Source organism: Salvelinus alpinus, chromosome 4, assembly GCF_045679555.1.
Source record: "Salvelinus alpinus chromosome 4, SLU_Salpinus.1, whole genome shotgun sequence".
NCBI lineage: Eukaryota > Metazoa > Chordata > Actinopteri > Salmoniformes > Salmonidae > Salvelinus > Salvelinus alpinus.
In genome coordinates, this window is record NC_092089.1 from 34,692,937 (window position 1) to 34,717,487 (window position 24,551).

Here is a 24,551-nt window from a genome sequence, read left to right on the forward strand (position 1 = left end):
AATTTAAACCAGCCCACTCTTTGAGTAAGGTAATTACAAAACAAAAACAGAATGTTTAGCAACCTGGACTCTACTCAAGATTTCTCAGCACAAGATGACTGAGGCATATATAAAGAGTGTATGAATACATAATCATTTTGTGAGTCATTACATTATGTCAACATAACACTTCCTGTCCTAATGAAGGTATAAAAGTGTCCACATATTTTAGGTGGCCACAGAGAGTGGTAGTAGACTTAGGTAGTAATACTATGGCATTCTATTTGAAGACTTTAAACACTGTGTTGGTACTGACACTGACAGGTAAGGGGTCTCACACATACACACACAAAGTCACAATTTCAGTGTGATCACTGTACAACATATTGGGCAAATCATTAGCCACTCATCTGGGTCTGTGAGAAGCTTCCACTTTCTCTTATTTTTACACCTGCGTGTTTTAAAGTTAAATGTGGTTGTGGCAGGTTGCGTGCTTTGAACATGTACTTCCACACAGATTCTCAGAAGGCCAAAGTGCATCATGGATCTCAGCAGTGACAGTTGGTGTAACTATTTGTGGCTTTCATGAGAAGAGACAAAAGCAACATTCTTGACCAAATATACATGTTCCTCTTATATGGACACATAGACTGCAGTTTTTATTTATTTATTTTACCTTTATTTTAACTAGGCAAGTCAGTTAAGAACAAATTCTTATTACTGAAAGTGGAGTCAAAAAATGATTAGCTTTAAATGCTGAGGAAGTTTTACGAATTGAATTCGCAATTATAATTTAATAACATTTCTATGGTTCTAACTTACCCCAAGAATTCATGTTGTATTCATGCTATCGTAAGAGAGAGAGCAAGAGAGAGAGAGAGAGAGAGAGAGAGAGAGAGAGAGAGAGAGAGAGAGAGAGAGAGAGAGAGAGAGAGAGAGAGAGAGAGAGAGAGAGAGAGAGAGAGAGAGAGAGAGAGAGAGAAAGGGGAGAGGAAAGTGAAAGAGGGGAGAGAGAGATTGACAAAGAGCAAGAGGAGGAGAGGGAGGAGGGAGAGGTTATTGATGACATACCATTCAAAGCCTATAAAAGGCAAATGGTGTGCAAATGTCGGTCACTGCCAGGATGTCCTGATAAAATGCAACATGCATTGTTTTGGGACCTATCCCCATTTCCATTCCCCCTGTAGCTTAACTCTTTGGAGCCATATTTTTGAGCACCATCAAGACTACACTCTAAGAAAAAATGGTTCCATAAGGGTTCTTCGCCTATCCCCATAGGATAACCCTTTTTGGATCTAGGTAGAACCGTTTTGGGTTCCATATAGAGCCCTCTAGGAAAAAGGGTCCCAAATGGAACACAAAAGGGTTCTACCTGAAACCAAAAAGGGTTCTTCAAAGGGTTATCCTATGGGGACAGCTGAAGAACCCTTTTAGGTTCTAGATAGCACCGTTTTTTCAAAGAGTGTAGACTGACATAGCATCCTGTTTAGTTTCGGCTCATGAGCTATACATAGCCAGTTGCTGAATCATGTCTGTGCCCTCTGCTGCTATAGATTCATAATTTGTGGTGTTGTTTAAGGAGCGACTGTACTTCCTAATTTGGCCTTGTTTTAGATTTCGTTAATTAAGAACTGCTAGCGGCCGTGACTGAATTCAAATGTGAATTTGTTTCAGGGTGTGGTTTGATGTGGGTGTCTCGTGTGTGTTCGCAGGTGGGAAGAGTTAGCCAAATTATGTTGCCAATTAGTTTCAACCGTGGCATTATTGGTTGGACTTTGGATAGCCTATCTCTGGGGCTTATTTAGGGACTGTCAATAAATTACACAATGTAAATGGGACAACATATTCATGTTGCACACATAGTTTTCACAATGTTTTCAATATTTAAATATGTCCCATTTACATTGTGTAATTTACCGATGGTCCCTAAGTAGCCCCATAGCGATATCCAAGGTCAACCTAAATTTCCCACAGACATTATGATTGGGTCGCATGCAGCTGCACTCCAAAATGAAAATGACTTGAGTAATGCCAGCTGTGGGCATGTGGGTAGACTTGAAACAAACCCAACCTTCATTTACGATGTGATGCAGTTGCAACCAGAAGTCACACAAAACTCTTACTTTATAACCAAAATTATCTTAATTTACACTTTGTATTCAATTTGACAGTAGAATAAATGTTGATGACTCATATGGATGACACACAGGCTGTTTTCTAAATGAGAAGTTGTTTTCTAGGAGCAGTTGCTCTTTAAATTGAAAATGCTCTATTTTATGTTGTTCTCTTCTGTATGTGGTGCTCCTCAGCCAAAGGGATGGCACATCTTCATAACTGGAAATGCTCTGTGAAATAAAATGTTTTCTTCAACCCAGTCCTGCTGCCCACATTATTATCCTTCTTCTCTACCTTTTACCTCACAATTGTTCCACATACATAACTAATGGCTTCCACCATTTGAATGTCGTCAACTAGGTGGGAATTCCAATTTAATTGGCTGAAACTTCCTGGTGACCCTGTTGGAATCAAGTCCATCCGGGTCATCAGGAGGGCTCAGCCAATCCTGAAGAAGAAACTGGACTACTTCAAAATGTAGATTGCCAAGATGGCACAGATACAAAGATGAGTCTTATATCTATGTCTATGGGTAGAGAGCAGTCTATGGTGCAGTCAGGTGAAATGGTAGGTGTCACGATCGTTTGAAGCATACTCGGACCAACGTGCAGGGTACCACATCTTTATTTAGTGAAATGCACAAAACAATAAAGCAAGAACGAAACGTGATGACAATGGAGTGCTGACATATAACTACCCATAAACAGTATCCCACAAAACACAGGTGGAAAAAAGGCTACCTAAATATGATCCCCAATTAGAGACAACGATAACCAGCTGCCTCCAATTGGGAACCATATCAACCACACCAACCTAGAAATATGAAAACTAGAATACCCCCCTAGTCACGCTCTGACCTTAACACCATAGAGAACCAAGGGCTCTCTATGGTCAGGGCGTGACAGTACCCCCCCCCCCCCCCCCAAAGGTGCGGACTCTGGCCGCAAAACCTGAAACAAAATGGGGAGAGTAGGGGGGTTGATTAGTGTCGGTGGCGGCTTCGGAGTAGGCCAAAGAGCCCGCTCATCCCATGGATCCAGCCATAGACTCGGGCTGAACACTGTGCCTGGACTGGACCTCTGTGTCAAGGAAGGCTCCTGCCATGGAGCGGGACTGGACACCAGCCCTGGCCTGGACATCGGTGCAGAGGAAGGCTCCTGCCATGGAGTGGGACTGGACGCCATGTTTGGACTGAACACCGGCGCAGAGGAAGGCTCCTGCCATGGAGCTGGACTGGACGCCGTGTTTGGAAGGTCGGGACCGTTGACCCTCGCCGAAGGTTCCGGACCGTGGACCGTCTCAGGAGGTTCCGGGCCGTGGTCCGTCTCAGGAGGTTCCGGACTGTGGAACGTCGCCGGAAGCTCTGGACTGGGAACCATCGCCGGAAGCTCTGGACTGGGAACTGTCGCCGGAAGCTCTGGACTGTGAAGGCGCACTGGAGGCCTGATGCGTGGGGCCGGTACAGGTGGCACCGGACTGGTGACACGCACTTCAGGGCGAGTACGGGGAGGCAGCACAGGATGTACCGGACTGGGGAGGCGCACTGGAGGCCTGATGCGTGGGGCCGGTACAGGTGGCACCAGACTGGTGACACGCACTTCAGGGCGAGTGCGGGGAGGAGGCACAGGATGTACTGGGCTGTGAAGGCGCACCGGAGACCTGTTGTGTATAGCCTGCATCAATTGTACCGGTTCGATGACACACTTCGCACGACAAGTGCAAGGAGCTGGCACAGGACGTACCGGGCTGTGAAGGCACACTGGAAACCTGGCGCGTAGAGCCGGCACAAGTTGTACCGGAACAATGACACACTTCGCACAGCGAGTGCGGGAAGCTAGCACAGGACGTACTGGACTATGGAGCCGTACATCTGGGCGAGTGCGAGGAGCAGGCACAGGACGTACCAGACTGAGGAGGAGCACTGGAGGCCTAATGCGGGGGACCGGCACAGATTGCACCGGCCTGGTAACACGCTCCTCCAAATGCCTGCGTTGCCGCATACTCCTTGCCAACTCCATTTTCCGGTATCCCTCCTCACACTGTTCCATTGACTCCCAGGCGGGCTCTGGTACTCTCCCTGGGTGGACCGACCACCTCTCTACCTCCTCCTATGTTGTCTCTAGTTCACACCTCGGCTCCGCCGACCACCCCGTGTGCCACCCCCCAAAAAAACATTCGGTCTGTCTTTTGGGCTTTCCTTGCGGCCGCGAACCCCGGTGGCGTTGCTGTCCTCCCTTCTCTCCTTGCGTCTGCCGCCAAGGAAGGCAAATCTGTCCTGCCAGGATGTCCTCCCAAGTCCAGGATCCCTTCCCATCCAGGATCTCCTCCCAAGTCCAGGATACACTCTCCTCCTGGGCACGCTGCTTGGTCCTGTTATGGTGGGATATTCTGTCTCGATCGTTTGAGGCATACTCGGACCAACATGCAGCGTGATCTGGGTTCCACATCTTTATATAGTGAAACGCACAAAACAATAAAGCAAGAACGAAACGTGACGACAATGGAGTGCTGACATATAAACAATAAACAATAAACCCCCATAAACAATATCCCACAAAACACAGGTGGAAAAAAGGCTACCTAAATATGATCCCCAATTAGAGACAACGATAACCAGCTGCCTCTAATTGGGAACCATATCAAGCACACCAACCTAGAAATATGAAAACTAGAATACCCCCCTAGTCACGCTCTGACCGTAACACCATAGAACCAAGGGCTCTCTATGGTCAGGGCGTGACAGTAGGTCATAGAACAAACAGTAGGTGGATCACCCCCTGGTGGCTCCTGGTCACATCTATAGTGCAGACACCAGACCAGATCAGACACACCTGACACACCTTCACAGTTATGGTAACTTCTACCCAGTTTAGTTACTGATTACCACAGTTATGCTAAGAGGTCAGGAAACTTGACTTTGACCCAGCTAATCAGGGGAATATAATACACAAACCAATCAGGGGCCGTAGTTTGTAGGCTTTTGTTCAAGCCCAGCTCTAACACACAAGATTCAATATAATCATCTAATGATGATCGTCAACTGAAACGTTCTGCTTTGGGGCAACAGGACATTTCAGAATCAGTAGCAATCATGAAGGGATGAGGCAAGAGAGGAAGGCATTTTACAGGAATTTGAACTCACATACTAGTGTTGAAGTCATCATTTTAACCAGCCCACTCTCTGAGTAATGTAACAATGTAACAATAAACACATAATCTACCTGGAATCTCTAGTCAATGTTTCTCAGATGGCTGCGGTGTGTATAAAGAATTAAGAATGTCTGAATAAATCATTTTATGAGTCAGATTTTGAAACCGGGACGTAACAGTATGTCAACATAACACTCCCTGTACTAGTGAAGCTATAAAGGTTTCTACATTTTTCAACCCAGTCTCTCATGAACTATCTACTAAACTCAGCAAAAAAATTAACGTCCCTTTTTCAGGACCCTGTCTTTCAAAGATAATTAGTAAAAATCCAAATAACTTCACAGATCTTCATTGTAAAGGGTTTATACACTGTTTCCCATGCTTGTTCAATGAACCATGAACAATTAATGAACATGCACCTATTGAACGGTCATTAACCTCTTGAAGCTAGGGGGCAGTATTTTTATGTTTGGAAAAATAACGTTCCCAAAGTAAATGGCCTATTTCTCAGGCCCAGATGCTAGAATTTGCATATAATTGGCAGATTAGGATAGAAAACACTCTAAAGTTTCCAAAACTGTCAATATTGTCTGTGAGTATAACAGAACTGATTTTGCAGGCGAAAACCTGAGGAAATCCAACCAGGAAGTGCATCTTATTTTGAAAAAGCCCTGTTCCATCGCCTGCCTTTCCTCCATTTAAAGGGATATCAACCAGATTCCTTTTCCTATGGCTTCCAAAGGGTGTGAACAGTCTTTAGACCCAGTTTCAAACTTTTATTCTGAAAAATGAGCGAGATTTATCACATCGCGTCAGTGGACTGCCAGATGTCCTTCGATTAGTTCATGCGCGCGACAGTTGTAGCTCGACATTTTCTTTCTCTCTTGTATTGAATAGTTTACCGTCCGGTTGAAATATTATCAATTATTTATGTTAAAAACAACATGAGGTTTGATTATAAAAAACGTTTGACATGTTTCTACGAACTTTACAGATACTATTTGGAATTTTTGTCTGCCCGTCATGACCTGCACGAGCCTGTGGATTACTCAACAAAACGCGCCAACCAAATGGAGGTTTTTGGATATAAAAATAATCTTTATCGAACAAAACGAACATTTACTGTGTAACTGGGAGTCTCGTGAGTGCAAACATCTGAAGATCATCGAAGGTAAGCGATTAATTGTATTGCTTTTCTGACTTTCGTGACCAAGCTACTTTGCTGCTAGCTGTTTGTAATGTTTTGTCTACTGATTGATGTCCTCACACAAACGCTTGGATTGCTTTCGCTGTAAAGCATATTTTCAAAATCTGACACGATAGGTGGATTAACAACAAGCTAAGCTGTGTTTTGGTATATTCCACTTGTGATTTCATGAAATTAAATATTTTTAGTAATTTAATTTGAATTTGGCACTCTGCAATTCAGCGGATGTTGAAGTAAATGATCCCGCTAAAGGGATCTGTGCGCCAAGAGGTTTTAACCTGTCTAGCCCTAGCGGAACCTCCCCCACATTCCACTGAAAAGGAAGCGCGCGAAATTCAAAAAGTATTTTTTTGAAATATTTAACTTTCACACATTAACAAGTCCAATACAGGAAATGAAAGATAAACATCTTGTGAATCCAGCCAACATGTCCGATTTTTTAAATGTTTTACAGCGAAAACACCACGTATATTTATGTTAGCTCACCACCAAATACAAAAAAGCACAGACATTTCTTTCACAGCACAGGTAGCTTGCACAAAACCCCCAAATAGAGATAGAATTAGTCACTAACCAAGAAACAACTTCATCAGATGACAGTCTTATAACATGTTATACAATAAATCTATGTTTTGTTCGAAAAATGTGCATATTTCAGGTATAAATCATAGGTTTACATTGCAGCTACAATCACAAATATCACCAAAGCAGCTAGAACAATTACAGAGACCAACGTGACATTCCGAAATATTCATCATAAAACATTTATGAAAAATACATGGTGTACAGCAAATGAAAGATAAACATCTTGTGAATCCAGCCAATATTTCAGATTTTTTAAGTGTTTTACAGCGAAAACACAATATAGCATTATATTAGCTTACCACAATAGCCAAAAACACAACCCATTTATCAGCAGCAAAAGTTAGCGATCGCAAAAAAACTGCAAAAGATATATAATTTTTCACTAACCTTGACAAACTTCATCAGATGACAGTCCTATAACATCAGGTTATACAATACACTTATGTTTTGTTCGAAAATGTGCATATTTAGAGCTGAAATCCGTGGTTATACATTGTGAAAACGTAGCATTTTTTTCCCAGAATCTCCGGATATATTTCTGACACTCACCTAATCTGACCAAATAACTCATCATAAACTTTACAAAAAAATACATGTCGTACAGCAAATGAAAGATACACTAGTTCTTAATGCAATCGCCATGTTAGAATTCTAAAAATAACTTTAGTACAACATACAGCTTACGTTATAGCGAGACAGCGCCTGCAATGAGGGCGGAAATTAGTACGAAATAACATCATAAATGGTTCCTACTTTTGCTGAGCTTCCATCAGAATCTTGTACAAGGGGTCCTTTGTCCAGAACAATCGTTGTTTGGTTTTAGAATGTCATTTTCTCCTGTTGAATTAGCAACCAAAGCTAGCCAAGTGGCGCGAAGCTGTCCATCTTCACCAAACGCAGAGAACGGAAGAAGCCAAAACTCCCGATAAACTTTCAATAATCTGATAAAACTATATTGAAAAAACATACTTTACGATGATATTATCACGTGTATCAAATAAAATCAAAGCCGGAGATATTAGCCGTCTATAACGAAAGCTTTTCAGAAGGCAATCCAGGGTTCCTTCCCGCGCCTTGCTGAACAAAGGAAATAGTCGCTCTGGATAAGAGCGTCTGCTAAATGACTTAAATGTAATGTAATGTAGTGGTCACGTCATTCCAAGAGCTCTTATTCGACCTCAGATCTAGCTAGACACCCCATTTCACCTCTCACTGCCTGTTGACATCTAGTGGAAGGTGTATGAAGTGCATGTACAGTGGGGCAAAAAAGTATTTAGTCAGCCACCAATTGTGCAAGTTCTCCCACTTAAAAAGATGAGAGAGGCCTGTCATTTTCATCATAGGTACACTTCAACTATGACAGACAAAATGAGAAAAAATTTCCAGAGAATCACATTGTAGGATTTTCTATGAATTCATTTGCAAATTATGGTGGAAAATAAGTATTTGGTCAATAACAAAAGTTTCTCAATACTTTGTTAGATACCCTTTGTTGGCAATGACAGAGGTCAAACGTTTTCTGTAAGTCTTCACAAGGTTTTCACACACTGTTGCTGGTATTTTGGCCCATTCCTCCATGCAGATCTCCTCTAGAGCAGTGATGTTTTGGGGCTGTTGGGCAACACGGACTTTCAACTCCCTCCAAAGATTTTCTATGGGGTTGAGATCTGGAGACTGGCTGTTATGCTGATGAATGAGGACCCAACAGCGACGTAATAGTAACAGAGTCTTTATTCCAGTATCAAACAAACAATGATTCTCCTGGATATATCAAAGGTAAATCCAAAACAGGAAACTGAAATCCTCTCGTCAGTAGAGAGGAACGACAGGAGACGCGACCACAGACTGCAGGTCGCTTCAGGAAGGCACAGGCCGTAGCTGACATAGACACCTGCTCACACGCAGCATCTGAAGAAGGCAAAAACACGACAGGGCGGAACAAGGACACAGGAACAGCAAACATCAAACAAGAATCCGACCAGGCAGAAGCGGAAAACAGAGGGAGAAATAGGGACTCTAATCAGAGGGCAAAATAGGGGACAGGTGTGAAAGAGTAAATGAGGTCGTTAGGAGAATGAGAAACAGCTGGGAGCAGGAACGGAACGATAGAGAGAGAGAGCGGGAGAGGGAGAGAGGGAGGAGGAGAGAGAGAGAGAGAAAGAGGGAAAGAACCTAATAAGACCAGCAGAGGGAAGCACAGGGACAAGACATGAAGATCAAAGACAAAACATGACACTGGCTAGGCCACTCCAGGACCTTGAAATGCTTCTTACGAAGCCACTCCTTCGTTGCCCAGGCGGTGTGTTTGGGATCATTGTCATGCTGAAAGACCCAGCCACGTTTCATCTTCAATGCCCTTGCTGATGGAAGGAGGTTTTCACTCAAAATCTCACGATACATGGCCCCATTCATTCTGTCCTTTACACAGATCAGTCGTCCTGGTCCCTTTGCAGCCCCAAAGCAGCCCCAAAGCATGATGTTTCCACCCCCATGCTTCACAGTAGGTATGGTGTTCTTTGGATGCAACTCAGCATTCTTTGTCCTCCAAACACGACGAGTTGCGTTTTTACCAAAAAGTTATATTTTGGTTTCATCTGACCATATGACATTCTCCCAATCTTCTTCTGGATCATCCAAATGCTCTCTAGCAAACTTCAGACGGGCCTGGACATGTACTGGCTTAAGCAGGGGGACACGTCTGGCACTTCAAGATTTGAGTCCCTGGCGGCGTAGTGTGTTACTGATGGTAGGCTTTGTTACTTTGGTCCCAACTCTCTGCAGGTCATTCACTAGGTCCCCCCGTGTGGTTCTGGGATTTTTGCTCACCGTTCTTGTGATCATTTTGACCCCACGGGGTGAGATCTTGCGTGGAGCCCCAGATCGAGGGAGATTATCAGTGGTATTGTATGTCTTCCATTTCCTAATAATTGCTCCCACAGTTGATTTCTTCAAACCAATCTGCTTACCTATTGCAGATTCAGTCTTCCCAGCCTGGTGCAGGTCTACAATTTTGTTTCTGGTGTCCTTTGACAGCTCTTTGGTCTTGGCCATAGTGGAGTTTGGAGTGTGACTCTTTGAGGTTGTGGACAGGTGTCTTTTATACTGATAACAAGTTCAAACAGGTGCCATTAATACAGGTAACGAGTGGAGGACAGAGGAGCCTCTTAAAGAAGAAGTTACAGGTCTGTGAGAGCCAGAAATCTTGCTTGTTTGTAGGTGACCAAATACTTATTTTCCACCATAATTTGCAAATAAATTAATAAAAAATCCTACAATGTGATTTTCTGGATTTCTTTTTCTCATTTTGTCTGTCATAGTTGAAGTGTACCTATGATGAAAATGACAGGCCTCTCTCATCTTTTTAAGTGGGAGAACTTGCACAATTGGTGGCTGACTAAATACTTTTTTGCCCCACTGTTTATCCATAGATTTCAAGCAAATGAATAGGAAGGCCCTGGAACAGAGCCTCGTTTTCAGATTTTTCACTTCCTTACAGGAAGTTTGCTGCAAAATGAGTTCTGTTTTACTCACAGATATAATTCAAACGGTTTTAGAAACTTGAGAGTGTTTTCTATCCAATAGTAATAATAATATGCATATTGTACGAAATAGAATAGAGTACGAGGCCGTTTAAATTGGGCACGATTTTTTCCCAAAGTGAAAACAGCGCCCCCCTATCCCAAAGAAGTTAACCTGTTGAGGATGGGGGCGCTGTTGTGGCTATTTATGCTAATCGTGTAATTTTTTGAAACGGCTTCCCACAAAGTTCTTGATCGTACAATATGCATATTATTATTATTATTGGATAGAAAACAGTCTATAGTTTCTATAGGAGTTGAAATTTTGTCTCTAAGTGGAACAGAGCCCATTCTACAGCAATTTCCCTGACATGGAGTCAGATTTCAGAAATTTTGGCCACTGTTCTGGAGTCAGTTAAAAGGGCACTGTTATTGCTATGACTATACGGACACTGCTTACGTCTTCCCCTGGATGTCTTTACGTGATGACGATTTGAATGGGGTCGATTGCGCGTTCACAGGCACTATAAATTAAAAAACCCTGAGGCTAGTCACTCTTTTGGAGCTGCGTCATGCGCCTAGAGGACACCGACCCGCACCTGTTCCAAGCATTAGTGGAGGGAGTAATATTACTCTGGTCATGTTTCTACTCGTTATGGGAGTTAAAAACATCATAAGGTAGTTAATTTAAAGCGTTTTATAGCAATTTATATCCGTTTAGTGCGATTTTGGGACATTTATTTCTGAAACGCTGTGAATTGCTGGGCACGCTTCCAGTTCATCCCGAACGCAGTTGGCATTTCCACATGGCAAGAGGACAGCTTTCCACCAAAAGACGATTGGACCCAAGAAAGGATCCTTTGCCCAAGATACCGATGGAAGAACAGCTCAAAGTAGGACATTTTTATTATGATAAATCGTGTTTCTGTCGAAAAATGTTAGTGGCTTCGGACGCCATGTTTTTTGACGTAGCTTCGCTTGGCGCAAGCTGTATTGAAAAGTAAGGATAATTTAAAAAATGTAATTCCGCGATTGTATTAAGAATTAAATTGTCTATCAATCCCTGTCCACCCTATATTTTTTAGTCACGTTTATGAGTATTTATGTATAAGAGTAGATCACTGTCTAAGTGGCGCACAGACTTTTTCTGACCAGCTGAGCTACATTTCACATTGTCTAACCATGATTTTGGTGGCTAAATATAAACATTTTCGATCAAACTCTATATGGATTGTGTAATATGATGTTACAGGAGTGTCATCTGAAGAATTCTGAGAAGGTTAGTGAAAAAATTAATATATTTTGGCGATGTTTACTTTTATCGCTCACTTTGGCTATAATCAATGCTGGGCTGCTATGTGCTATGCTAATATAACGATTTATTGTGTTTTCGCTGTAAGACACTTAGAAAATCTGAAATATTGTCTGTATTCACAGGATCTGTGTCTTTCGATTCGTGTATGCTGTGTATTTTTACGAAATGTTTGATGATTAGTAAGTAGGTAAACACGTTGCTCTAAGTAGTTTTTCTATTCCATTTGTGACGGTGGGTGCAATTGTAACCTATGCCATCTACCTGAAATATGCACTTTTTTCTAACAAAACCTATCCCATACCATAAATATGTTATCAGACTGTCATCTGATGAGTTTTTTTCTTGGTTAGGGGCTATAAATATCTTAGTTTAGCCGAATTGGTGATAGCTACTGGTGTTGGTGGACAAATAAAAGATGGTGGATTATGCTAATGTGTTTTTAGGTAATAGATGTACATCTTTACATATTGTGTCTTCCCTGTAAAACATTTTAAAAATCGGACATGTTGACTGGATTCACAAGATCTGTGTCTTTCATTAGCTGTATTGGACTTTAATGTGTGAAAGTTAAATATTTAAAAAAAATATTGTTTTTGAATTTCGCGGCACTGGTTTTTCAGTGGGGGTGGGGGGGGAGTGCCGCTAGCGCCACTCTCATCCTAGACAGGTTAAGACACTAACAGCTTACAGACGGTAGGCAATTAAGGTCACAGTTATGACTGACATCAATTCCCAGACGCCCAGTGTCCCTGCTCATCTGTGTGAACGTGCCTTAGGCATTCTGCAAGGAGGCATGAGGACTGCAGATATGGCCAGGGCAATAAATTGTAATGTGAGATGCCTAAGACAGCACTACAGGGAGACAGGACAGACAGCTGATCGTCCTCGCAGTGGCAGACCACGTGTAACACCACCTGCACAGGATCGGTACATCTGAGCATCACACCTGTGGGACAGGTACAGGATGGCAACAACAGCTGTCGAGTTACACCAGTAATGCACAATTAGTGCTCATTAGTGCTCACACTGTACGCAATAAGCTGAGAGAGGCTGGACTGAGGGCTTGTAGGCCTGTTGTAAGGCAGGTCCTCACCAGACATTATCAGCAACAACATCGCCTATGGGCACAAACCCACCTTCGCTGGACCAGACAGGACTGGCAAAAAGTGCTCTTCACTGGCGAGTCGCAGTTTTGTCTCACTAGGGATGATGGTCGTATTCACGTTTATCGTTGAAGGAATGAGCGTTACACTGAGGCCTGTACTCTGGAGCGGGATTGATTTGGAGGTGGAGAGTCCGTCATGGTCTGTGTCACAGCATCATCGGACTGAGCTTGTTGTCATTGCAGGCAATCTCAACGCTGTGCGTTACAGGGAAGACATCCTCCTCCCTCATGTGGTACCCTTCCTGCAGGCTCATCTTGACATGACCTTCCAGCATGACAATGCCACCAGCCATACTGCTCATTCTGTGCATGATTTCCTGCAAGACAGGAATGTCAGTGTTCTGCCATGGCCAGCGAAGAGCCCGGATCTCAAACCCATTGAGCACATCTGGGACCTGTTGGATCGGAGGGTGAGGGCTATGGCCATTCCCCCCAGAAATGTCCGGGAACTTGCAGGTGCCTTGGTGGAAGAGTGGGGTAACATCTCACAGCAAGAACTGGCAAATCTGGTGCAGTCCATGAGGAGAAGATGCACTGCAGTACTTAATGCAGCTGGTGGCCACACCAGATACTGACTGTTACTTTTGATTTTGACCCTCCCTTTGTTCAGGGACACATTATTCCATTTATGTTAGTCACTTGTTCAGTTTATGTCTCAGTTGTTGAATCTTGTTATGTTCATTCAAATATTTACACACGTTGAGTTTGCTGAAAATAAACGCTGTTGACAGTGAGAGGACGTTTCTTTTTTTGCTGAGTTTATATCCTCTTAAATATCATATAATATAATTTTCATGAAATCAGAAGTCCAATACAGCAAATGAAAGATAAACATCTTGTGAATTCCAGCCATCATTTCCGATTTTTAAAATGTTTTACAGCGAACACACAATATGTATTTATATTAGCTCACCACAATAGCCAAACACACAACGTCATGTTTTCACCATGTTTCCACCGCATAGGTAGCTTTCACAAAACCCACAAATAGAGATAAAATTAATCACTAACCTTGAACAACTTCATCAGATGACAGTCTTATAACATCATGTTATACAATACATTTATGTTTTGTTCGAAAATGTGCATATTTGAGGTATAAATCGTAGTTTTACATTGCAGGCACCATCACAAATAGCACCAAAACAGCCAGAATAATTACAGAGAGCAACGTGAAATACCTAAATACTCATCATAAAACATTTATGAAAAATACATGGTGTACAGCAAATGAAAGATAAACATCTTGTGAATCCAGACAATATTTCAGATTTTTTAAGTGTTTTACAGCGAAAACACAATATGTATTTATATTAGCTCACCACAATAGCCAAACACACAACGCCATTTATTCACCGCCAACATAGCTTTCACAAAACCCAGCAATAGAGATAAAATTAACATACATAATCGATAATATTTCAACCGGACGGTAACCTATTCAATACTACAGTTAAAGAAAATGTCGAACTACATCTCTCGCGCGCAGGAACTAATCTAAGGACACCTGACGCGTTTTGAAAAATCTCGCTCATTTTTCAAAATAAAAGCTTGAAACTATGTCTAAAGCCTGGTCACAGCCTAAGGAAGCCATTGGAAAAGGAATCTGGTTGATACCCCGTTAAATGGAGGAGGGGCAGGCAACGGAACAGGGATTTTTCCAAATAAAAGGCACTTCCGGGTTGGATTTCCTCAGGTTTTCGCCTGCAAAATCAGTTCTGTTATATTCACAGACAATATTTTGACAGTTTTGGAAACTTTAGAGTGTTTTCTATCCTAATCTGTCAAGTATGCATATTCTAGCATCTGGACCTGAGAAATAGTCCGTTTACCTTGGGAACGTTATTTTTTCAAACATAAAAACTCTGCCCGCTAGCTGAAAGAAGTTAAAGGTACAACCCTTTTTTTCAATTTTCGCCTGAAATGACATATCCAAATCTAACTGCCTGTAGCTCAGGACCTGAAGCAAGGATATGCATATTCTTGATACCATTTGAAAGGAAACACTTTGAATTTTGTGGAAATATAGGAGAAAATAACACATTAGATCTGGTAAAAGATTATACAAAGAAAATAATATTTATTTAATTTATTTTTTATACCATCATTTTCTGAAATGCGAGAGAAAGGCCATAATGTATTATTCCAGCCCAGGCGCAATTTATATGTTGGCCACTAGATGGCAGCAGTGTATGTGCAACGTTTTAGACTGATCCAATGAACCATTGCATATATGTTCAAAATGTTGTATCAAGACTACCCAAATGTGCCTAATTGGTCTATTAATACATTTTCAAGTTCATAATTGTGCATTTTCCTCAAACGATAGCATGGTATTCTTCCACTGTAATAGCTACTCTAAAGATTAACAAGAACGTAAGCTTTCTGCCCATATCAGATATGTAAATGTCCTGGGAAAATGTTTTGTTACTTACAACCTCGTCACATTAGCCAATGTTAGCTCAACGGGGGGACGAAACACACACACACACACACGCACACGCACACACACACACACACACACACACACACACACACACACACACACACACACACACACACACACACACACACACACACACACACTGATCCCGGGGGGTAGAGGATATGTACAAATAAGCACAATGTTTATATGTACTAATTGACAAGAATCAAGGTAAGACCAAGATGCAGACTCGTCGAATTGACAGTGGTTTAATATTCCAACAGGGGCAGGCAATAGACAGGTCAAGTCAGGCAGGGTTCAGTAAACCAGAGGTGGGTCAACGGTACCGGACAGCAGGCAGGCTCAGGGTCAGGGTAGGCAGAGGTCAACAATCCAGAGGTGGGGCAAAGGTACAGGTCGGCAGGAAGGGTCAGTGGCAGGCAGAGTGGTCAGGCAGGCGGGCTCAGAGTCAGGACAGGCAAGGGTCAAAACCAGGAGGGCAAGAAAAAGGGAGACTGGGTGGGCTTGGAAACAGGAAACAAAGGGCTGTGAGACATAGGTTTGACTCTGGACACATGAAAGATGGGATGTATACGGAGAGGCAACAGAAGACGAACGAACAGCAGAGGGGCTAAAAATCTTGGAGATGGGAAATGGGCAGATAAACCGGGGGAGAGTTTGCGGGATTCCATCCGGAGGGAGAGATCCCGGATGGATAGCCATACCTTCTGCCTGAGACGATCACGGGGTCTGATGGGAATCCGCTTGTCGCCGATACCTGGAGATGGTCTTGAGGAGGGCCGACTGGGCTCTCCTCCAGGTACGACGGCAGAAGCGGACAAATATCTGGGCAGAAGGTACGCCGACCTCTTCCTCCTGCTCGAGGAAGAGTGGGGGCTGATACCCCAGGGAACACTCAAACGGAGATTGGCCCATGGCAGAGCAGGGAAGGGTGCTGCGGGTGTACTCGAACAACATAAGCTGCTGACTCCAGGAGGTGGGGTTGGCGGAGACCTGACAGCGCTGAGTAGTTTCAAGATCCTGGTTGGCTCACTCCGACTGGCCATTGGACTGGGGGTGGAACCCAGGTACAGGCTGGCCGACGACCCAATGAGGTCGCAGAACGCCTTCCAGAAACGGGACGAGAACTGAGGCCCCTGGTCGGAGACCATGTCCACGGGCAGTCCATGGATCCGGAGACGTGATGCACCATGAGCTGGGCCGAGTCCTTGGCAAAGGGTAGTTTGGGGAGAGGAATGAAGTGAGCGGCCTTGGAAAACCGGTTGACCACAGTCAGGATGGCAGTGATTCCCTCAGATGGGGGGAAATCCAGGGATATGTGGGACCAGGGACGGTGAGGGACAGGCAGCTGTTTTTTCCCCGGTCTGCCCAAGAACAGGTTCTTCATGTCAGACAGGTCCTTCAGCGCCTCCTGGAGAACCAAATGTTTGTGAAAGCCGAGAAGTGTGAGTTCCACCGCTCCACAAACTACTTTCTGGAATATGTCATCGCTGAGGGAAATGTCCGGATGGATCCTGGAAAGGTGAAAGCAGTGGTGGATTGGCCTCAACCTACATCCAGGGTGCAGTTGCAACGCTTCCTGGGTTTTGCTAACTTCTGCCTCCATTTAGTTCGGGGTTACAGCACCCTGGTGGACCCCCTCTCTGCACTCACCTCTCCCAAAGTATGGTTTACATGGTCTCCAGCTGTCGACAGAGCCTTTGTGGAACTGGAGCATCGGTTCACCACAGCACCCATCCTCATCCATCCGGACCCGTCCCGTCAATTTGTGGTCGAGGTTGATGCTTCTGATGTTGGAGTGGGGGCCATCCTGTCCCAGCGATCTGCCAGGACCAAAAGCTTCATCCCTGTGCCTTCCTGTCCCATCATCTCAATCCTGCAGAGAGGAACTACGATGTAGGCAACCGAGAACTCCTGGAGCAGAACAGCCATTCCTGGTCTGGACCGACCATCCAGGCAGGCCCGGTGGGCTCTCTTGTCAAAGAATGTGAAGCCTGACACCCTCTCCCGCCTATACAGTTCCTCTGCCATACCCTCAGTCTCCGAAACCATTCTCCCTACCTCATGCCTTGCAGCCTCAATGGGTTGGGGTTTATTGAGACACTGGTTCACAAGGCACAACGTTCCCAGCCTGGACCTGAAGGGGGCCCGGCTAACCGGCTGTTTGTCCCTAATTCAGTCCGGTCCCGGATCCTGGAATGGGAACATTCCTCCAGGCTGACCTGTCATCCCAGTTCCCGCCGTACCCTAGCATTCCTCCGACAACGTGTCTGGTGGCCCACAATAGTTCCTGACGTCTCTGCCTTCGTCGCCGCGTGCACAGTGTGTGCCCAGAACAAGATTTCACGGCAAGCTCCTTCTGGATTTCTTCAGCCACTACCGGTCCTCATCGTCCCTGGTCTCATAGCTCTCTTGACTTTGTCACTGGGCTTCCCCCGTCTGATGGCAACACCGTCATTCTGACAGTGGTGGAATGGTTCTCAAAGGCCGCTCATTTCATCCCACTCCCCAAACTTCCTTCTGCCAAGGAAAAGGCCCAGCTCATGGTGCAACACGTCTTCAGGATCCATGGACTCCCGGTGGATATGGTTTCCGACCGGGGTCCTCAGTTTTCGTCTCAGTTCTTGAAGGCGTTCTGCACCCTTATTGTGGCGTCAGCCAGCCTATCCTCCGGATTCCATCCCCAGTCGAACGGCCAGTCAGAGTGAGCTAACCAGGACCTGGAGACCACCCTAAGATGCCTGGTCTCAACCATCCCTACTACCTGGAGCCGACAACTGGTCTGGGTGGAGTATGCCCGGAACACCCTTCCCTGTTCAGCTACGGGACTCTCCCCTTTTGAGTGCTCCATGGGGTATCAACCTCCACTCTTCCCAGAACAAGAACCAGAATCAACTCTGCCCAGATGTTTGTTCCTGACCGCTGTTGACGTACCTGGAGAGGAGCACGGGTCGCACTGGCTGTCCACACGGGACTTGCCCCTTCGGGTAGTATGTCTTTCAAGTCAAACAGCGTGTTTTCCCGTACTCCTGCTTCTATTCTCTTTTGCTAGTCCTCCCGGTTTTGACCCTTGCCTGTTATCTGGACTCCATACCCGCCTGCCTAACCATTCTGCTTGCCCTGACCTCGAGCCTGCCTGCCACTCTGTACCTCCTGGACTCTGAACTGGTTTTGACCCTTTGCCTGTCCACGACCATTCTCTTGCCTACCTCTTTTGGATTGATTAATAAATATCAAAGACTCAAACCATCTGCCTCCCATGTCCGCATCTGGGTCTCGCCTTGTGCCCTTATAGTTTTAGGCCCCGAAGTGAACAGAATTATATGCTCGCAAACTCGATCACAAATGAGGGCTGAGGGGCTTAGTTTGCCAACTTCCCTTGCCTGGCTAATTGTTTGGACCAACGGCAAAGATGACCGTGGGGATTCCCCCAAGGGAATAAGGCGGGGGTAAGTGGAAGAAGGTGTGTCTTTTACGTGTTTGAAACGCAGCCTCTAGAGATGTCTGTTCGAAGTCCATGTTTACCGTTCTCCCTTTTTATATGTCAGACTTAGTTGTTGTTATGATCATAAAAATGTACAATTTATTTCCACTAACTGGAAAAATAATACATCCAATTTTGAGCTTTACTAGCAAACAATGCTGTTGCCAAAAATATGGGACCTGTTCAGCAGGGCACAACGTTACAGAATGGTCATGTATAAATGTTTTGTGTAGAGGCAATCGTGACTGCGGTACAAACAAACAATAACAACACTTTAAAATTGACCAGGAACATACCGATGAAGTATGACTTATTAACACACCGAGGAAGTTTTACTTATTAAACATACCGATGAAGTACGACATATTGAACATACCGATGAAGTATGATGTATTGCCAGCTAATGATTGTATTCCCTATACATATTGTATCAGTTTAGTGAACTGAGAATTGTTCATTTTACTGAACCAAATCTTAATATCAGTCAATTCTACTAGGCCTAACCCTGATTGCAGACTAACTTTGATACTAGGCCTACACATTTAATAATATTGATAAACCAATATTAACTGGGTACATTACAACAATTATAGTGTCACGGAGGCACGCCTTGTTGGCCTCCCTTGTCCCATTGCATATTGACAGGCTACCTGTATGACATCTATCATTGTGTCCTCCTGGCTCTGCCGACTGCCGTATCTGCTGCTTTCCTGATTTATTGTACAACTTGTAGATCTGTCATACTGCATGTAGATCAGTGGAGGCTCCTCAGAGGAGGAAGGGGAGGACCATCCTCCTCAGTGAAATTTCATAAAAATAATGAAACATTAAAGTTATCCTTTTAGATAAAACTATGCTAAATATATTCATATTTCACCAAATAATTGGTTAAAATACACTGTTTGCAATGAAGGTCTATAGTAACTTCAACAGCACTGTCTGGGCTAGCACCATGGTGTAGCCAGAGGACAGTTAGCTTCCGTCCTCCTCTGGCTACATTGACTTCAATACAAAACCTAGGAGGCTGGTATGCCTCACCCACTTCCATAGACATATATGGTAATTATGACCACTTCCGGAGGACGTCCTCCAACCAATCAAAGCTTTTGCAGTATGAACTGACATGTTGTCCATCCAATCATAGATATAGGATCAGAGTATGAACCTTTTGTGTTGTATTGGGATTGCGCCACAGAGCATTATGGGGTTCTATGTGTTGAGAAGCTTGGTGAGTAGGGTAGAGTGATGTTGAGCGTTTTTGGTAATTATTCAATTCAAATTAGTTTTTTAAATTACAGGAGATTGGTGGAGGTATATTATAAATAGTTTTCTTGAATTTAGAACTTTGACTACAAGAAATTTGACTACATGTGCCTTGCTAACTTCAGTAGCTAGCTAGCTACCAGCGCAAGTGTGTAGTTTTCTTTGCCCGAATGGTAGAATGGCCAACGCTGCCGAAAATGTTGTGGACTTTTTGTTGAAGAACCCCTTTCATTCTCTGGGGTACACTGAAAAGGTGTAAATTAAAAGCGAGGGTAAACCTCTGCCTGAGATCAGTTTCATGAAGAAGGATGAAAAGGTGAGGGCATTCCAAATGGTATCAAATGTATAGCTGGTTAACAGGAAGCCTATCATCAAGCCACCTGTAATTGCACGTTCCGAATGCTTCTGAGATGTTGAAAACAATTCCGAATGATTTGATAGCTTCCATCGCATCATCCATTAAAAGTTAGATTAGAAAGGTTGACGCAGCACATTTTTTCACGTGCGCTCAAGTAGGCGTTGCACTTTCCTCCAGTATTTAATTAGCAAAGATGATAACACATAATCACTCCGGACAGACACAATCAAAAACTCCTTACATAAATGTTGCAGCAGCCTAGGCTACACCTAAACATTAGAAATATGACATGCTGTATGGGATGAAAACAATACTTTTTTCCCGTCTGATCAACTGTAGGGTATTAATAAGAGCAGGTGCATACAGCCTAGGCACCCTGGGTAAACTAATTGGTAACGTTATGTATTTATAGTCCATTTGCGTGTCAGGAGAAAATTTTAACGTAATCAAATTTAGATTATATTCAAAATTGGGCTGGCTAGGCTGCATATACGTTTTTAATCCAAAAGTATTACCTGGAATTAATCAATCAACATAATAGTGATGGCAGATGTGAGTCATTATTTTTTATCTACAGTTGCATAGGCCTACATGATGCAAACATGCATAAAGCAAGCTCAGCCCTGTGAGTTCTATTGTCTATCAGTTGTTGTCTATGTGTCTGGGTAGAGTGTCACACCCTGATCTGTTTCACCTGTCCTTGTGCTTGTCTCCACCCCCCTCCAGGTGTCACCCATCTTCCCCATTATCCCCTGGGTACTTATACCTGTGTTCTCTGTTTGTCTGTTGCCAGTTCATCTTGTTTGTCAAGTCAACCAGCGTTTTGTCTCAGCTCCTGCTTTCCCTAGTCTCACTTTTTCTCACCCTCCTGGTTTTGACCCTTGCCTGTCCTGACTCTGAGCCTGCCTGCCTGACCACTTTGCCAGCCCCTGACCCTGACCCTGAGCCTGCCTGCCGTCCTGTACCTTGCCCCTTCTCTGGATTACCGACCTCTGCCTGACCTGACCCTGTTCCCGCCTGCCGTCCTGTACCTTTGTCCCACTACTCTGGATTATCGACCCCTGCCTGCCTTGACCTGTCGTTTGCCTCCCCCTGTTGCTGTAATAAACATTGTTACTTCAACACAGTCTGCATTTGGGTCTTACCTGGAACCCGATATAGAGGAAATCCCCCTCCTAATCTAGTCTAAATATAATGTATATGAACAAATATAAGGTAGCTGCAGTTTGAGAGGGTTTTTATCCCCCCCAGAGCCAGGAGTTTTTTAAAACCATGTGACTGGTCCCTTCATAGCCCATATAAAACCTTTTACAACTGATTAATCACCTTATAGGGTCTCGAGTTTTCCTAGTTTGGTTAACATATAAGGAAAAACTCCAGGCCCCAGGGGGTAAAAATTGCCCTACCGCTCTGGTACATATGGTGCCACCAGTCTGCTTGCAGTTGTCAGTTATCGTCAGGTATGTGGATGATCAGGGCTTTATTCAGGAACATTTCTTGGGCTACTTTGATGTGTCAAGTGGGCAAAATGCAGAGTCTGTGTTTGACTTTATGAATTTTGAGATGTCTGAGTTTAACTTCATAGAGAAACTTATTGTCCAAACCTAGACGGCGCAGCTGTAATGGAATGTATCTGCTATTTGTATTTACAGCTAAGTCCCCTAATGTTCCTTGATTTTAGAGGCGATGACTACTCCAATCCACTACCATTGTCAACTTTCTCCTGACATGAACTGAAGCCACGATGTCTCATGTGTCCGCTCATCCACTGGCACATTGAATGTTTCCCTTCCAAGCACTGTGAGTACCCCTATCAATTTTCTCTGATTACTGTATGTAGAGTCAATCACATACACAATCACATTATTACACATCAATGATTTTACTCCTTGCTTGGACTAACTCATTCTTAGCTCTTTTGTCTAACTGTTGTGGTGGAATTATTGAAATCAAAAGGAGAGACTTTTAGATTTCTTCAAAACAATCAAACTTTATTATTTCATTCCTGCAGTAATGGAGCTGGTCGGTAATCACCCCTGGAGGTACTGAGAACTCAACGAGCGGATTTGAGCCACAGCTTTTTATAGCAAAGTCCATCCTCCTGGATGTTCATGACAAACAACAGATGTATGGAATGGGTCACAAGGTTACTAATAATTCACAGCAAACAGCATCTGCTGTAAATACTGTCGTCATTGTGTAGAGACCAGGGTCATGCTCTGGAGTGTGGTATCACCCAAAGACATCGTAAATCCCCTGTCAGTGTTAATCTCCCAGAGACCCACTTTCAGTTCACACAGACACAATAGAGGTATAAGAACCCTCTATTCTGTTGCATAAAACAACCATTTGATGCAATAACAACATTATAACATAATGTTGTAATTTCTGGTCTGACACTGTGTAGTGTCTTGTGTTATTGTTTTTTGTCTTCCCAGTAAAATCCTGTCCTGCACTAGTCAAGACTCTGAACACCTCAACTCATGCCTCATACCCTCATTCAATCACTGCTGTGACCCCTATCCAACACTGTGTAAGTAGCCCTCTCATTCCCCTTCCTCATAATATTGTACTAGAAATGTATTTATTAAATGCTTTAGATTAAAATAATTAGTCTTTGATGATTTTTGAAACACACTTTGTGGTCTCCATGCGTTCCGCGCCTATACCATGAGTCTCCCATCCTCCTCAACTTTTCACGTCACCAGCCTCCACTGATGTAGATGTTTATGTTTATGCCAGTAAACAATAATATAGGATTATATGAGCTCCTAATAATTTTTCACAATGTCTTCACCACACATTGGAAAATGAAGAAGATTTATTATATGGAGATAAGTGGGTGGGTGGGGGAGGGGATGGAGAAGAGAGCGAGAGAGAGAAAGAATGAGAACTCCTTCACAGGTGTAAGTAGAGGAGTGGGTGATGGTGGGTAGGTGGACCCAGGTGCTCTGCCATTTTCTGCCACTGCAATGAAACCAACAACAACAAAAAACAAAATGGAAAAAACACATCAAGATTGGTCAAATGGAAGAGTCCAAGAAATACCTTTAATGTTTGAATTTTTTCCTGACTTACATAACTTTCATACTTCTCTGTTTTGGGACATGACAGGGGCACATGTGAATGCACAAATGGAGGGGTGAGGGAAGAGACTAATTTGGTATTTGTATTTTATTTCAGTCATCATTCATTTTATTCTTACACCTGATAGAATGCTCATGTATTTTAGCCTCAAACATAGCAATGCATGCTGTTGATAACTTAGTTGACTTTCACTGTCCTTGCTGGTACACTAATAAACAACTAAGATATTGTGCTGTACTATAGTGATGACAGCCCACATTTGCACTGTAGACAGTGGTCCATGTACCCAGTGGTGGAAAGAGTACTCAATTGTCATACTTGAGTAAAAGTAAAGATATCTTAATAGAAAATGACTCAAGTAAAAGTGAAAGTCACCCAGTAAAAAACTACTTGAGTAAAAGTCTAAAAGTATTTGGTTTTAAATATACTTAAGTATCAAAAGTAAAAGTATAAATAATTTCAAGTTCCTTATATTAAGTAAACCAGACGGCACAATTTTTTTTATTTAAGGATATTCAGGGGCAGACTCCAACACTCAGACATCATTTACAATAATTTACAAAGCATTTGTGTTTAGTGAGTCCGCCAGATCTGAGGCAGTAGGGATGACCAGGGATGTTCTCTTGATAAGTGTGTGAATTGGACCATTTTCCTGTCAAAATGTAACAGGAAATTAGTACTTTTGGGTGTCAGGGAAAATGTATGGAGTAAAAAGTGCATAATTTTCTTTAGGAATGTAGTGAAGTAAAAGTAAAAGTTGCCAAAAATATAAATAGTAAAGTGCACATACTCCAAAAAACTATTTAAGTAGTACATTAAAGTATATTTACTTAAATACTTTACGCCACTGCATGTACCATTGCACTTTTTTGGATCTGT

General features: G+C 43.4%; 1 long non-coding RNA gene across 1 annotated transcript; it reads left to right on the plus strand.

Moving 5' to 3' along the window:
• Positions 1–131: 131 nt before the first annotated feature.
• On the plus strand, positions 132–23,117 carry LOC139573388 (uncharacterized). Its single transcript, XR_011674586.1, has 3 exons — positions 132–303; positions 22,267–22,385; positions 22,597–23,117. It is a non-coding gene; the product is annotated as an uncharacterized lncRNA (long non-coding RNA).
• Positions 23,118–24,551: the final 1,434 nt, after the last annotated feature.